We start from the raw sequence: 14,079 nt of genomic DNA, 5'->3' as shown, positions 1-14,079 counted from the left end.
GCGCGAGTGGTGAGGCTGACACTGGGCCCCGCCTATTAGGAGAGAGAGAGGGGGATCGAGATCAGAGGAGGGCGACGTTTCGCCGGAGCTCACGCCGGCGACGAGGGGGTTTGGGGCTAGGCTAGAGGGATAGATTGGAAGCGGGACTCGTGGCGCACCTGCCCGTACCCATGGCTTCGCGAGAGGTGGACGGAGCAGCTCGGGGTTGAGCTTGCAAGCTTCGGTGGCGGACGGGGTTCGCCGGAGAGGTTGAAGACGGCAGCTAGAGGCAGCTCCGAGGGCTTGGCGGCCTCCAAACAGCACCAACAGACCACCAAGGCCCTGCCCAAGCAGTTGCCTAAGCACGAGAGGCCCTGGAGAACGACAGCTGGCCTGCGGGGATCGCCGGAGTCCTCGGGTCGGGGCGACGGCCAGAGGCCTGCCCGACCGAACTGCGGCCGTTCTATGTGTTCGTGGTGGTTGTGTGGAGTGGTGCGTGGCCAGGATTCGGGTCGGGGTTGCTTTATATAGCCGAAGTAAGAGGGGGGAACGTGTCACCGCTGGAGCATTCTGGACACGCGACGAACGTCGACGAGAAGCTCCAACGCGAGGGGGCAAGGTGCTGCGTCGACTCAGGGGCTTGCCCACGCTTGCGGACGCGCACATGAGGCGGTTGGGGAAACAGACAAGCACACGCGCGCACTGTGGCGTTTTGGCCGCGACACGCCTGTGCTTGCTGCGGCAGCTCCGGCATCAGCGAGCGCCAGGGAGGGGTCAAGCTTGATGGGTTGAGGGTTGTGGTGCGGTGCGGCAGTCGGGGGCGAGCGCTGGAACGAGCACGCGCGAAACAGAGAGCAAGGCGCCAGCCAGAGCGCGTCGAGACGCTGCCAGGCGCCGTGTCCTCGCGCGGTCACCAAGCTGGCATGGTCAAAACGACGGCCAGGAGCGGCCAAACCTTGTCTACGCGCTCGAACGTGCAGTGTTACGTCTAGGAGAGGTGATGGATCATACCCAGGCCGACCAGATGTGACTCTACCAAGCTGGCAAGTTTCTGGTCAGAAACTTGGTCGCCAAGTTTGGCCACCTTCTAGAAGGCCATTAGGGCTAATCTCCTAGGGTTTAGGGTTTCTTAGGAAGGTGTTTAAGCTCAAGAAAACTCAAGGCCAAAAGCTCAAGGAAAAATGCACTTGCTGTACAAAGTGCATTTTTGGTCCAGAAGTGAAAAGATTTTCTACAGCAAAAATATTACAAAAAGTGATGCAATATTTTTGCATGGGAAGGTGTGCCAGGGTCCTAAGAATATTCATGAATTATCTCAAATTTTTCTGAGCAAGAAAAATTGAGGTTGCTTTGGAGCACAGGGTTTTGAAGTGAGTTTCAGAGAGGGAAATGAATATTTTTCTTTTTAGGAAAAATATTCATTTGATTATTTTGGGAATTTGTTGGAAGAATAATGTAGATAGAACACTTGGGTGAAAGCCAAGGATATGCCCAAGTGACAAGTCCATATGAAATGATTCAAAAACCAAGTCAAATCAGGGCAAAAACCACGGTGAAAACCAAGTCCAGAAAAAGAGAGAAGGCAAGTCCGGCAAAAGAGAGAAGGCAAAAATCCAGGCTGTCACATTTGCACTTTCTTGAAATACACGATTTTGCTGGGCTTATTCTAATTATGATTTTGGGGTGGGCGCAGCAATGTTATCAAAATATAAACAGAGGCTGAGCATTTTGTTATATATATATATTTAAATAATAAGTGATTTATTATTACATTGGTCCTTAAATCTTACCAAGCTTTTGTACACAATCACCAGGATTTTCGTTGCCAAAAAATTTCCAGGATTTTATTGTTAAGAAATTATTTTTATAAGTTAATAAGATGTGGGATATTGTTTTCTTACATATGTAAGTATCTGTTAAATATATGATGACAATAACAATAATATATAATAACATATAAAATAATTTAAATATATATATAATATAGTTAGAAGGGAAACATAAGTTGGACCAGGCATTCCTATTCTTATATAGAAAAATAGAACAGACCTCTGCGTTTTCTTCAAAAAATAATACATAAATTGGGCTACCGATGTTCCAGGAAAAATAAAACCTCGGATGGGAGGTCCATAGGCCCGACCGGCCTATGGACCTCCCATCCGAGGTCGTGGGCTGCGCATGTTAAAAAAGAAAGCCTAGACGGGGCAGCCCAAAACCCAGCTGATACTTGCTGCCTCAGTGATAATAAATGATACCTGCCAGCTCCCCGGCTTCGTTGTGAATTTATCTCCTATAGTAACTACGTCGAAGCACCTAAAAAAATGTAACTATATTGACAAACCCGTGGGCCCCAACGTCATTATAGCATTAGGAGGAAGTATTTTTTCGATGAGGCACTTGCTTGCGTACGGCCATAGACCTGGTGGGTCCCGACTGTCCGCCTCTCCACGTACAGTCCTCTCCAGATTCCTCTCGTTTGTTCAGCATGTTCACAATGGCAGACAGCGGCGTCGCGGCGAGCGCACAAAGGCGCAGGAGGAGATCTGACCACCTGAGGAAGTGCTTTATTAGTAACGAAACAACTGAACTAGCCTAGTGACCGAGTGACACTACCCGAAAGCTGTTCCGCCCGGGGTCGATTCCACCTGTGCAGAGAAAATACCTCCAATTTTTTTGCCTCTGCGTTTATTGACATGTGGGTCCCAATTGTCATCTACGCACACCACGTCCAACACTTGCCAAAACTTCATCCCTCGTTTTCTCTGTTTTTCACACACTCGACATTGTGTGGGCATCTTGAAAATAGCATATATTTTTGACTGTGCATCATATGAAGATGTGCTATGCATGAATGTTGATCAGCATGATGTTAACTGGCTGGTAGTTCCAGTTTCGACCATGAATAAAACTTCCAGCATGATGTTAACACTGTTTGAAAAGGCCGTGTTAATATAAATGCTCTGCCTCTGAAAGTTGCAGTTTCTTATCTGAAACTGAACTTGGAGTTTCTTATCTGAAACTGAAACTTGCAGTTTCTTCTGTGAGAATCACATTGTCTCCACTTTTATACTCCTATGAAATTACATTTTTTAAGTGCTAAAAATGGATCTCTAGAATCCATAAAATACTTCATATGCTCGATACTGCAAATTTGAAATTCAAAAGACATTCATATCTAAAAGTACTCTCAAAATACACAACACAAAACACAATTCACAACCTGCAAATACTAACAACCCTAAGCTCCTCCTGACAATTCACAACCTGCCCAACTATTGGTCTGGGGGGGCAATCCCTCCTATTCCTCAACGGCACACAGCCGCCCCATGAGACGATGTGAACGGCGAGGGAGAGGATGGCGGGGAAGCATTGTCGGGCCAACTGTTTTTCTCCTCTTGCAGTTGGGCTCGGTCGACGAAGACTCCACCGGCTCGCTCTGGCACGACACCCTCGCAAACGGCACCCTGTAGATGCTCGATCCTTCAATCTCTGGTGGATGCTCCATCTAGGATCGATACTCCCACCACCGCTCCCTCACGATCGGATTCGGTGAATCTATTTGCTCCATGGCCCAGAGGAGCAGCTCTATGTACTCCCGCGTGACTCCCTCCGGGAGTATCGCCGCCTTTTCGCTCTGTTGCAGATATTTGGCCATGGATGTCGCCGTCGCCGCTAGTTGGTCCTTGTTGTCAAACCAAGACTGTATCTCCAACATCCTAGCTAGCTTCACAGGGTCGCCGTCTGCGATCGTCACGTATCGGTTGTACTCCTCCATCGATCTACTTCTGCACAGCACCTTCACTCGCCGGCGGTGGTTTTTGAATGGAAGAGGAGAGGAGCAACGCTGGTTTTGGTTTAGAACGGGAGAGGAGCGACGCTGGTTTTGGATTGGAAACAGGAGAGGAGGGGCAGTGGTTTTGAAATGGAAGAGGAGAGAAGCGGCGCTGGATTTAGATTGGAACAGGAGAGGAGCGGCGGTGGTTTAAGAGGAGAAGAGCGGAAGAGCGGCGCTGGTCTTGGAAGTATTTTTTTGTTTTGCGTATTTTGGGTCAAAGTTTGACCACGTACTGTATTTGACAAGCAAAATGTGAATGCATGTCACCAAAAATTGTATCGTTTGGTTCATATCTGAATGTACTTTCAAATTACATGATTTTTGCAACGTATAACATATATTTTATTTGTGAAAATCATGGTCAATTATGACCCAGAATAAAAGGGAGACTAGTTAATGTGGGGTCGCTTTTGTTAATTGAAGGGTAAATTGATTTTGATCCAGTCACAGCGCGCCGGCCCTCTCGTCCAATCCTAAATCGCTGCCACACGCTCCTCTCCCTCTTCTCCATTGCAAAACCACCTCCTCTCCTCTCCATCATCTCCATTCCAAAACAACCGTGTCGCCTCTCCCTCTTCTCCATTGCAAAACCACGTCCTCTCCTCTCCATCATTTCCATTCCAAAACCACTGTCTCGCCTCTCCCTCTTCTCTATTACAAGACCACCGTCTCTCCTCCCATCTTCCAAAGCTAGCACCGAATCAGGCAGATCGCCGGCGGCGACCAGGCAAAGTTAGCCAGGTTGAAGGAGATCCTTACTTGGTTTAACAATGAGTGGGAGATTTCGAGGACGGTAGGGTTTAAGGTAAGCTTCGCACAAACCTAATCTTCCACCTGCTCATGCTTACAATCAGTGTGACAGCTAATGAAAATCATGGTTACAACCAGTCTCCGAGTACTACGCCAATCACCCTTAAATAGCTCTAGACCTTTGGGTCAAAGTTGTGACACTGTGTACAAATAAAGAAAAATAGATTGGTGCTTCTTTTGAGAAAACAGTACTCCCTAGAAAACTGCCAATATAAGCTACTAGTATTTGGTTAGAGGATTTGCTGCCGAGAAAGATCCGTCCACAGAGAGCGCCACACATCCCACTGGTGGTGGTGGATGCCAATGCGTGCATGGAGCATGGTTGGTGTCGGTAATTTTTACTTGGCACACCTCGCACTCTGCATATATGCTGGTTCCATCCGTACATTTGTGCAGTTCCACCAAAATGCAGCTGAATAACCCTGTTTGCACAGATAATGAAAAAGCATGATTACATTATAGTGGCACTAGTTGACGAAACACACAAAATAAATAGAAGAAAATATTGTGATAGTATCATAGTATGCCATGCTGCGAGGGCGAGATGGGCCTTGCGACGCCTCATACGGTACGCCACGCCTCATACTGGAAATCGTCCCAAGTCTCCCCGATACACCTTCTGCCAGTGATGAACATCAGTGTACAACGGTAGTACAAGGAGGGGCCTTGAGACATTCAAATCTCTATTTTTATGCAGATCAACTAAAATTAAGCACCCCAGCTTGCAGAAACGCTTAAACATTAACAATGGGACTAATTGATGAAACATACATGAACAAAGAGAAGCACTTTCTTTATCTACATTGGAAATGAAATGATAGAGAGGACACTCGCTCTATTTTAACTGTATTATTACTTCATTTTATCAGTGACACTAGGGTCGAGCAGGTGGCAAACGAGGTGTACCGTGCATCGCAAGGATGAAGGCCGGGGGTGCTTAGACTGGGATGCTGAAGCCGGCTCTTTCAGTCCCTATCTTCCCCCTGATGTTTCTGTGGTAGCATTTGGGTTGTAATCCAAACTTGGTCGAGCTGGTGTTGCGTCCCCCTATCTGCCTAGCTTATGTGGCGAACTTGTCTCCTGCTAGTACTCAGTCCGTTCTAGTAGTAGTTGCATAACTGCCCGTTTACACTGAGATGTTGTCGGATAATGGTTCTCTATGGTTGGGTTTCTTTAATGAAATCAGAGGGAACCCCCTCTTTCGATATATAAAAAAAACAGTGGCACTAGCGGTGCCAAAACATTGCCTCAAATTAATAGTGCCACTAGATTAAGGTGCAAAATAATAACATTACTGCTTTATCATGGCAGTGCCAAAACAGTAGCACAAGAGCAGGATCAACATGCAGGATCTTTGGCAAACGGTCAGACCAAAAAGGAACATACCTCGTGATGGGAACCATATCTGCAGTCAACGCCATCGTAGAAGGGATGACACCAGTCACCAACATGGATGATTCAACTCATGGGACCTTTTGGTGCAGTTCACCTAAAATGAAGCAATGTCCCATGAGCTAGCAGCTTCTTCTTCTTTTTTAAGAAAAGGGCTCCAGCCCCGGTTCCATTTCCATCAGAAAACGAAATCCACATAGCTTCTTCTTCATTAGCTGCAATAAAATTGAGCAACATGAAGGTTGGTCGTGAAGCTCCTGGAGAGTAGGCGGACTAGGACAGTTGCATCTCTAACAAAAAGAAGCAACTTATCTTAATGGGAAATTTAGCAGGACATGAAAAAAGTGCCATTGATTCATATTACTGGAGGCATTACATTGAAAACAACATTGGTTTAACATGTCCTTACTTTTAACAGTGCGACTGCTACATTTTACCAGTGGCATTACATAAGAGCGGCTCGGGGCAACAAACATCAGAAGAGGACTTACTCTGTTGATCCCATTTTTGTTCGGTATATCGCCACCTTATACTGTGTGAGGCTAGCAAATCTAGTGCTGGATTTACTCTGTTGACTTGTCCCCCAGTCCCCACTTTCTTTCCTTTTTCAACCAATAGATCGGGTTTATATTGAGTTTGTACTGCGTTCCCTTTATTTCCCTATTAGACCTAGAGACCAGTTGGATAGCCAGTCTCTGCTACTTTTCACCCCCATTATTTCCTCTTTCGACCAAGTCCTAGATTCAGGTAACAAATCTTCCCCCACCCCCACCCCCTTTCTTCCTTGTTTGAACCAAGTACTGCTAGATTCGAGTGCATGAACTAGTTTTACCTCTTAACAGTAAAAAATTAGGTGGTTTTCGAATAGCCGATCGATCCTATCTACACGAGGGGGCCTGAGAAATAGTGAAAGATACAAATGCAGCGATGTCAGGAGCTCGGGAAGTAGAGCAAGGCCGGTTTCGAAGGAAGTTATACCTGAGAGTCGCCGGGATGTCGCTAGGTGGGCGGCGGGAGGCCGGATCTGCCCACACTACGGCAGCAAGGAACAAGGGGTAGGAGGCCCTCCCTCGCCAGCGACGCTTGGGAGAGAACGGCAAGGCACGCTGATCGGGACGCACTGGCAGTGGGTAAGATCCATCGCCGAGGACGACCGCGTGAACGTTGCACCTTCTCACCTTCCCCGGCGGAGAGGATCCGGCTGGATCTGTGACCAGCGGTGAGTAGAGAGAGAGTGTGGCCACTGCTGTCGTGTTTAGATCTGGAGAGGACGAGACAGTGTGAAGAGAGAAACACTAGCAAGCAAGCGCGGAGGCTCCTGGCTATATAGTGGAGTACTAGTTTTCTTTTGTCTATCGGCCGGAGCCGGCTTGACCTCGGCAATGGCTGTCGAGAAGTCTTCATGCACGTGCCCCAGAGGCGCAGTTGTCGTCATTTTGATCTGAAGCACCAGATTATAACATATAACATGAAAAAATGCCACATGACAAGAAATCATAACCTCACTGCCCAAAGGAGACAAGATGAATCCCGACGGACAAACTAGACGAGGATCAAAGCTCAAATTAAAGATAAACTCGTAGAAAAGGGGTCCGTCGATAGATGTCCTAATTAACATAGCCGGCTTGATCTAGATGGCAGCCGAGTAGTCTTTGTGCATGTGCCCCCAATGACTAGCCCAACTCAGTTGTCGTTGTTTAACCCTCGCAGTGATCCGAAGCACATGACACCTAATTTTGCGAGATGATAATAAACCTTTTTTTAGATTTCTCACCAGAACTACAGCCCTGTACAACACAGCCTACACGATATGTAGACGATAGCCAATCCAGGCGTGTCTGCTGGAGTCTGGTCACATGCATGGACGAACTGATCTTCCGTGTCTTGCAGGGATCGTCCAGGTACCAACATATGTACTCCTACAACACTTCTCTAGTAGTACTATCGCTCGTCTCTCTCTTCTATTAACTCACCCGACTTGCCGGGCCGGGGAGTGTGCCTATGGTCGGTTCTCAATTGCGGCCCCACATGTGTGTGCAAACGCAATATGACGCGCGTTCCATTCATAGAGCAGCGTGCCAGACCGACCGATCATCTGGGGTGCGACGCGAACGCGACGGGCGTGCTGTATACTCTGTACATGTGTACCACCGTTTTCTTGAGGCTTTGCTCCATGGCGCAATCCATGGATACAAAATTAGTATACTGTACTATTTAAAAGTCGAGGGTGGGGCTTTTCCCGCGTGGTAGGCGGGGCAGTTCCGCCTAGTCGGTTCGACAGAGACGCGAGAAGATGAGGGAGTGAGCTGCTGCAAACGTAGGGCTGTGTGATTTGGCAGTGAGTTACTGCTGGACAGGTGGGGCCCGGTGATTTGACTTGCCATTATCATTTTAACTGCGGTGCTACGACCGACTTGAGTCTCCCGATTCCTGACCACCTCCATACAGGTGCCTCTCCCGATGCTCCACCATGTAGAGGCCGACTCTTGCTTGAGAGCCCACTCCTCCACTTTTTCCTTGCCTCTTTCCCCCACATATGCAAAAATGCCATGTAAAGCGGGCTTATAGCCCACTATTGTACTTGATCCTACAGGTGCTAAGCCTGCCACATAGGCATAAAGTCTGATGTGGCAAGTTAATTAAGAAGAGAGAGACTAGTTTGGTGACCCCAGGAAGAAATGGTGATAAGCGCGTGTACCTAGATGAAGAAAACTTAGCAACAAAAAACTAAGCACCTATGCATTGGGGACTTGAGTTGCTAAGCCATTTAATGCCCATAGCACCTCATCTAAGCACCATTTCATTGGAAGAGGTCACTCCTTGGCAAATGCAATAAATACTACGAAGAAAGAGATAGAGAGAAGTAAACAAAACAATACTCTTATAGCCAACCCTATAGCTAACCTTGTTGTATGAGTGACTAAGTGATGACTATGTATGACATGCCAACATCAGATAGCCTAACGCACCGTGTTAAATCTCCAAGGGCGCGACCGCGCGAGCGAGGCGACGGTCGTGGTAGGCGCAACCATGATACAGGCTGCTGGCAGCCCTTGGATCTGAGATCGAACGGTCGCATGCTAAGTTGGTGAAAATTTGTAGAATAACCCTCTAGGATAGGATATTCACCCATAGGTCTAGAATCACGCCATGCAACCGTTCGATCTCAGATCCAAGGGCTCTCGGAAGCCCGTATCATGGGAGAATGGAAAGCTTCGTATCACCTGTAATTTTCCCGACGCTTGACATGACATCGAAAGCCATTTAATTGGGCGTCGAGTAGACATGACATCTAATTGGGCCCCCATAGTACTGTGCATGAATCCATTTATCCACCAGGCAAGCCACTACCCTGCCATTCGCACGCCCCCACTCGACATTTTTACAATCAATAAACTGCTCCTAGTCGTCCCGTCCTTTCACATTACGGCAGTTGCACTAATCCTAACCCTCCTCCCAAATCCATGGCGTCCCAAATCTCCATGATCGGCGGTGAGTACAAGGTTAAAACCATCAGCGGCGATGAGTTCGACGTCATCTACACCCGTTCTTCCGCAACGGTGAAAGAATGCCTTGCTCGCTTCAAACGCATGTTCGAAAACTCAAATGATGAGTGGGTCGCTGGGCTAGATGTTGAGTACACCACAGTCCTGGGAAGTGAGAAGAAACTAAAGGAGGCAGAGAAGAAGAAGCCCGCCGTGATCCAGGTTTGCGTGCATGACTTATGCTTGGTCTAGCACATATGTCATGCCGACGTTGAGTGCGAGGAATTTCAGAAGTTCCACAAGGGCGGCCGTGTCAAATTCGTTACTGTAGACTTTAGGAACGACAAGGAAATCCTGGGTCGGATAGGCCTCATTGTAGGCGACCCCTTCGACCTCCAGAAGGAAGGGCTGGTGCCCTCCCTTGATCAGCCTTCAATGCTGACCCTGGCAGGAGCCATGGTTCATCCTTCGTACGGTGAACTGAAGAAACCTCCGCACACGTTTCATCGTGCATGGCAGTGGACTGTACTAGATATAGACCACATCCACTATGCTGCAATGGATGGCTACCTTTGTTTAAATATCTACAAGGGTTGGATGAAGAGCAAGAGCCAAGTGTGCGGTTCAAGCAAAGAAGTATCGCCCAAGAGGAAGAGGGACAAGGACGACGTCGAGGATGTGGACGAGGACTCCGAGTAAGGTGGCAGTGTCGTTGCTCATGGTGGTTCTAATGCAGTGTCTACCGGATTAGTTGCTTAGTTTAATTTCTGGTGTGCTTAGTTTTATTTGAGGGGTGTGTTGTGCTGAGCCCCCAGCAGAACTATGTTATGTTTCTTCTCGTTATATTTTGTACATTTCATCTTTTAGTTGGTATAGTACTACCACTCGTTTCTTGACATTATATACGTACAATATATATGGCCAACATCATATAGCCAGCAGTTTAGTTGTCAAAGAATTTCAGGGTGCTTAGTTTTGTCAAAGAATTCCAGGGTGCTTAGTTTTATTTGAGGGGTGTGTTGTGCTGGACACCATTAACTTATCATTGTGAGAATCGGCTTATTTTTGTCATGTAACATGGTCAACAGGTTTGACATGAAAATAACAATGTCTAATGGCATTTCTGAGCAAACATCTAACTTAACGATGGCATTTTTAGATATCTAATTGCATTTTTGAGCAGGCATCTCACGGATCGATGGCATTTTTTGGGTAGTTGTAACTTCTAATGGCAAAACTGAGTAGTGATACACAACTAGTGGCATAAATAATAAGAACCCAAGAATTAAATAGGTATGCTAATTTCTTTATTTCTTTATACCTTTGTGTGCGAAACAATATATGCTGCCTCCCCCCAGATTTTCTTTACAGAGGCAACATAGAACTATATGAGTGCCCTGTTAAATTTTGGAATTATTCCGGGTTCGTTTGGCCTTTTTTATACATTAATTGAGTTTCTGGTCATTTAATGTGCATAATTCAAATTTGAACTACAAGCACATGCTCCCGTGCACCAAAGTTGACTGAAAAATCACATGTGTGTCCTCGGGTGAATTTCTAGGTCCCATGCAAGAAATGGGAATGAAATTCAAACATCTGGGCATCGTGGTTCGGCCGAGAACATTGAGAAGCTTGGTTTTAAAATTCTTTAAATCCAAAACACGCCTGAAAATCATGAAACTTGGCATGGTGTCATGTCATGGTACTACCATGTTGTGGTAAAAAAATTGCAGAATAGGAACAAGTTTTGGTATAAGTTTCTTGCAAACCGGAGCTTCTCTCAAGAAGGCTCGTGGTTATGAGAGGGAACGTGTCACCTTTGTGTGCATAATTCAAATTTTAAATACAAGCACATGCTCCAGTGCACCAAAGCTGGTTGAAAAATCACATGTGTGTCCTCGGGTAAATTTCTAGGTCCCATGCCAGAAATGGGAATGAAATTCAAACATCTGGGTGTCATGGCTCGGCTGGAAACATTGAGAAACTTGGTTTTTTAATTCCTGTAAATCCAAAACACGCATGAAAATCATGAAACTTGGCTTGGTGTCATGACATGGCACCAACATGTTGTGGTAATTTTGCTGTCCGATTTGCGAAGGCGCGCACATTAACAATCAACAAAGTCATTTTGGAACAAGTGTTGTCACGTTACAATTGGAAACACAAGTATTATTGAAACCGTGGGCGTTCTATTTACCATTTAGTGCCGCCACGCGTCCCCTTTTTTTATTAGCTAGGAGGCGCCGTGCAGGGTAGCTATTTGAGTACGGGAGGCGTGCGATCAGATCCCTGCGCGTGCTTATCGGGAGGAGAGCCCTTTGACCTCCATCTGCCGTCCACCTCTCTCCCAAGGTCTCCATTAATGGCGCCCGAGTTTTCCTCCATGGCGCAATCCATTGATACTACCACTATACAAATGTATACATTTTTTAAAAGGCTAGAGGGTGGGGCAGTCTAGCTTGGTCCTTTTCACGAGAGGCAAGGGCCTTTGTGATTTGACGGCTCATTACTGCTGGAAGGCGGGGCCTTGTGATTTGACTGCTCATATAAATGTGCCGACGACCTGAGGAGGAGCAAAGAACCGTGCGGTACACTCAAGTTTTCCACTGCAGTACGACGGAGGAGCACGAAACATGGCAGCCCAGTGCCATATCCTCTACTCTCTACTCTTATTATATATTAGTAGCAAGAGGCATTGTTCTATTGGCGATAAAGAATGATCTAATTTGCTAGTCATCTCATTTTTAGCATTGTTCTATTCATGCCTCGCAGAGAAGGTGACACCCGCGGCGAAACACCCGAAGCAAAATAAGAAACACAAGAGCAAAAGAAGAAGGAGGATTATCACCCCCCAAAAAGAAGGAAGACGCACACACGTCTGGGGCGTTGCTCTCACTACATGAAGGGTTGCTGGCCATGGAGTCGTAACTGCTTCTTCATCGCCTCCACGACCTCCATCTCCTTGCGCGTCTCCTCCGCCATCTTCTTCATTGTGTCCATGACGCGGGATTTCTCGACACGCGCCTTCATCATCTGTTCCACGGCCGCATTACGTACCTTGACAGCAGTCGGGTGCTCGATGCGGAGCTTCGCCAACTCCTCCTTCTGTTCCATGACGAGGGCCTGCAACATCTTCATCAAGGAACTACTATTCTCATCCAGCTTCTTCCAGCCAGCGTTCTCCTCCTTCAGCAGGTCGAGCTCATGGCAGAGCTTTGCCTTGTCCTCCTGAAGTTGCAGGATTTTGCCGGTCGCCTTCTTCTCTGAGGCAATGCTCCTCTTCAGCAACATCACCAAGCCGGCGGTCAACTCCCCCTGCTCATTGAGCTCAGCGGGCATGTCGTCGAGGCTCTCCTTCAGTAGCTCCACCAAGCCATGGATGAACTCCTTCTTCTTATTGAGGTGCTTATTGAGCTAACCGAGCATGCCGTCGAGGGATAACGACTCCAGTGCCACCAGCTTGGCATGTTCGCCTCCGCGTCTAGGGCGCTCCTGGGAGCCATCGCCTGCCCGTGAGAGATCTTTCGAGGTCTCTGCGTGGCGGTGAGCCCTCTTTTCTTTTCTGCAACCTTGGTTGCCGCTCCCTTGTTACGAGTAGTTCTCGACCTAGAGCTCTGCACACCGGCCATGGCAAGGACGGACGAAGAAGGAGGACTTATGAGGAGGAAGGTAGAGTAATTTTCGGTTAGGTAGTTCCCCTTTTTATAACCTAAGTACTAGCACTAGTACTAAAACCTGCATAGTGGGAACACGTTCAGGTTTGGTACGTACTGGTAGGTGTGAGCAGGCTTGCACTTAATTGTAGCACTAGTACTTTCGAATGTGATGGGAACAAGGTAAAGATTAATTGATGGTTTTTGGTTTCGAGGCCCGAAACGGCTCCCGATGAGTTTAGTGGAACATAAATTTCAAGTATACTACACTTCTCAGATGCGTAAATATTATGTTACTGTCAAAAATTGGCACAAAATACGAAGGAGACCAATGGAAGTACTACTAGCAACCCATGATTTAACTACTCGCATGCGCGCAGTGGAGTAGTAATGTCGTTCTTCCGCCCTCACGTCCACCCAATTTGCATGCGCTGTATTAATTGACCATCAATGAAGTGAAGGACTTTACACGCGTCAAATTATCACATGGGGTGGATCTTGGTACAAAATTGCGTCCGCTCGTGTACCCGCGTGTGCGCGTGAGGGAATGGGTGCGTGCGTGGCGTGCGTGCACATCTTCGCTTCGTGCATGTACCGCCAGTGCGGCTCAGATAGGACGAGTACATTCTTCTGGAACCAACAACACGTCACTGTGATCAATCCACACAAGGATGTCGTGACAACGCCTCCACATGTGCCACGTGGCTTCATGGACTGTAAGAGAGACACTGTGTAGCGTGCCATTGTGTTTTGCACATACTCAAAGTACTAGTAAGGTACACGTGCATTGCACGCGTTAGATTTTGCAACCAAATTATGAATAAATACCACACTCTAGCATGTAAGCTCTGAGTCAAATATGCCTGATGTAGACCTTCATTTAATTCTTATAGTTCATCTCATTCAAAATCAATTAGTTTTTATA

This window comes from Triticum aestivum, chromosome 6D (genome assembly GCF_018294505.1).
Source record: "Triticum aestivum cultivar Chinese Spring chromosome 6D, IWGSC CS RefSeq v2.1, whole genome shotgun sequence".
Taxonomy (NCBI): Eukaryota; Viridiplantae; Streptophyta; class Magnoliopsida; order Poales; family Poaceae; genus Triticum; species Triticum aestivum.
Note: the sequence above shows the minus strand (reverse complement) of the source record.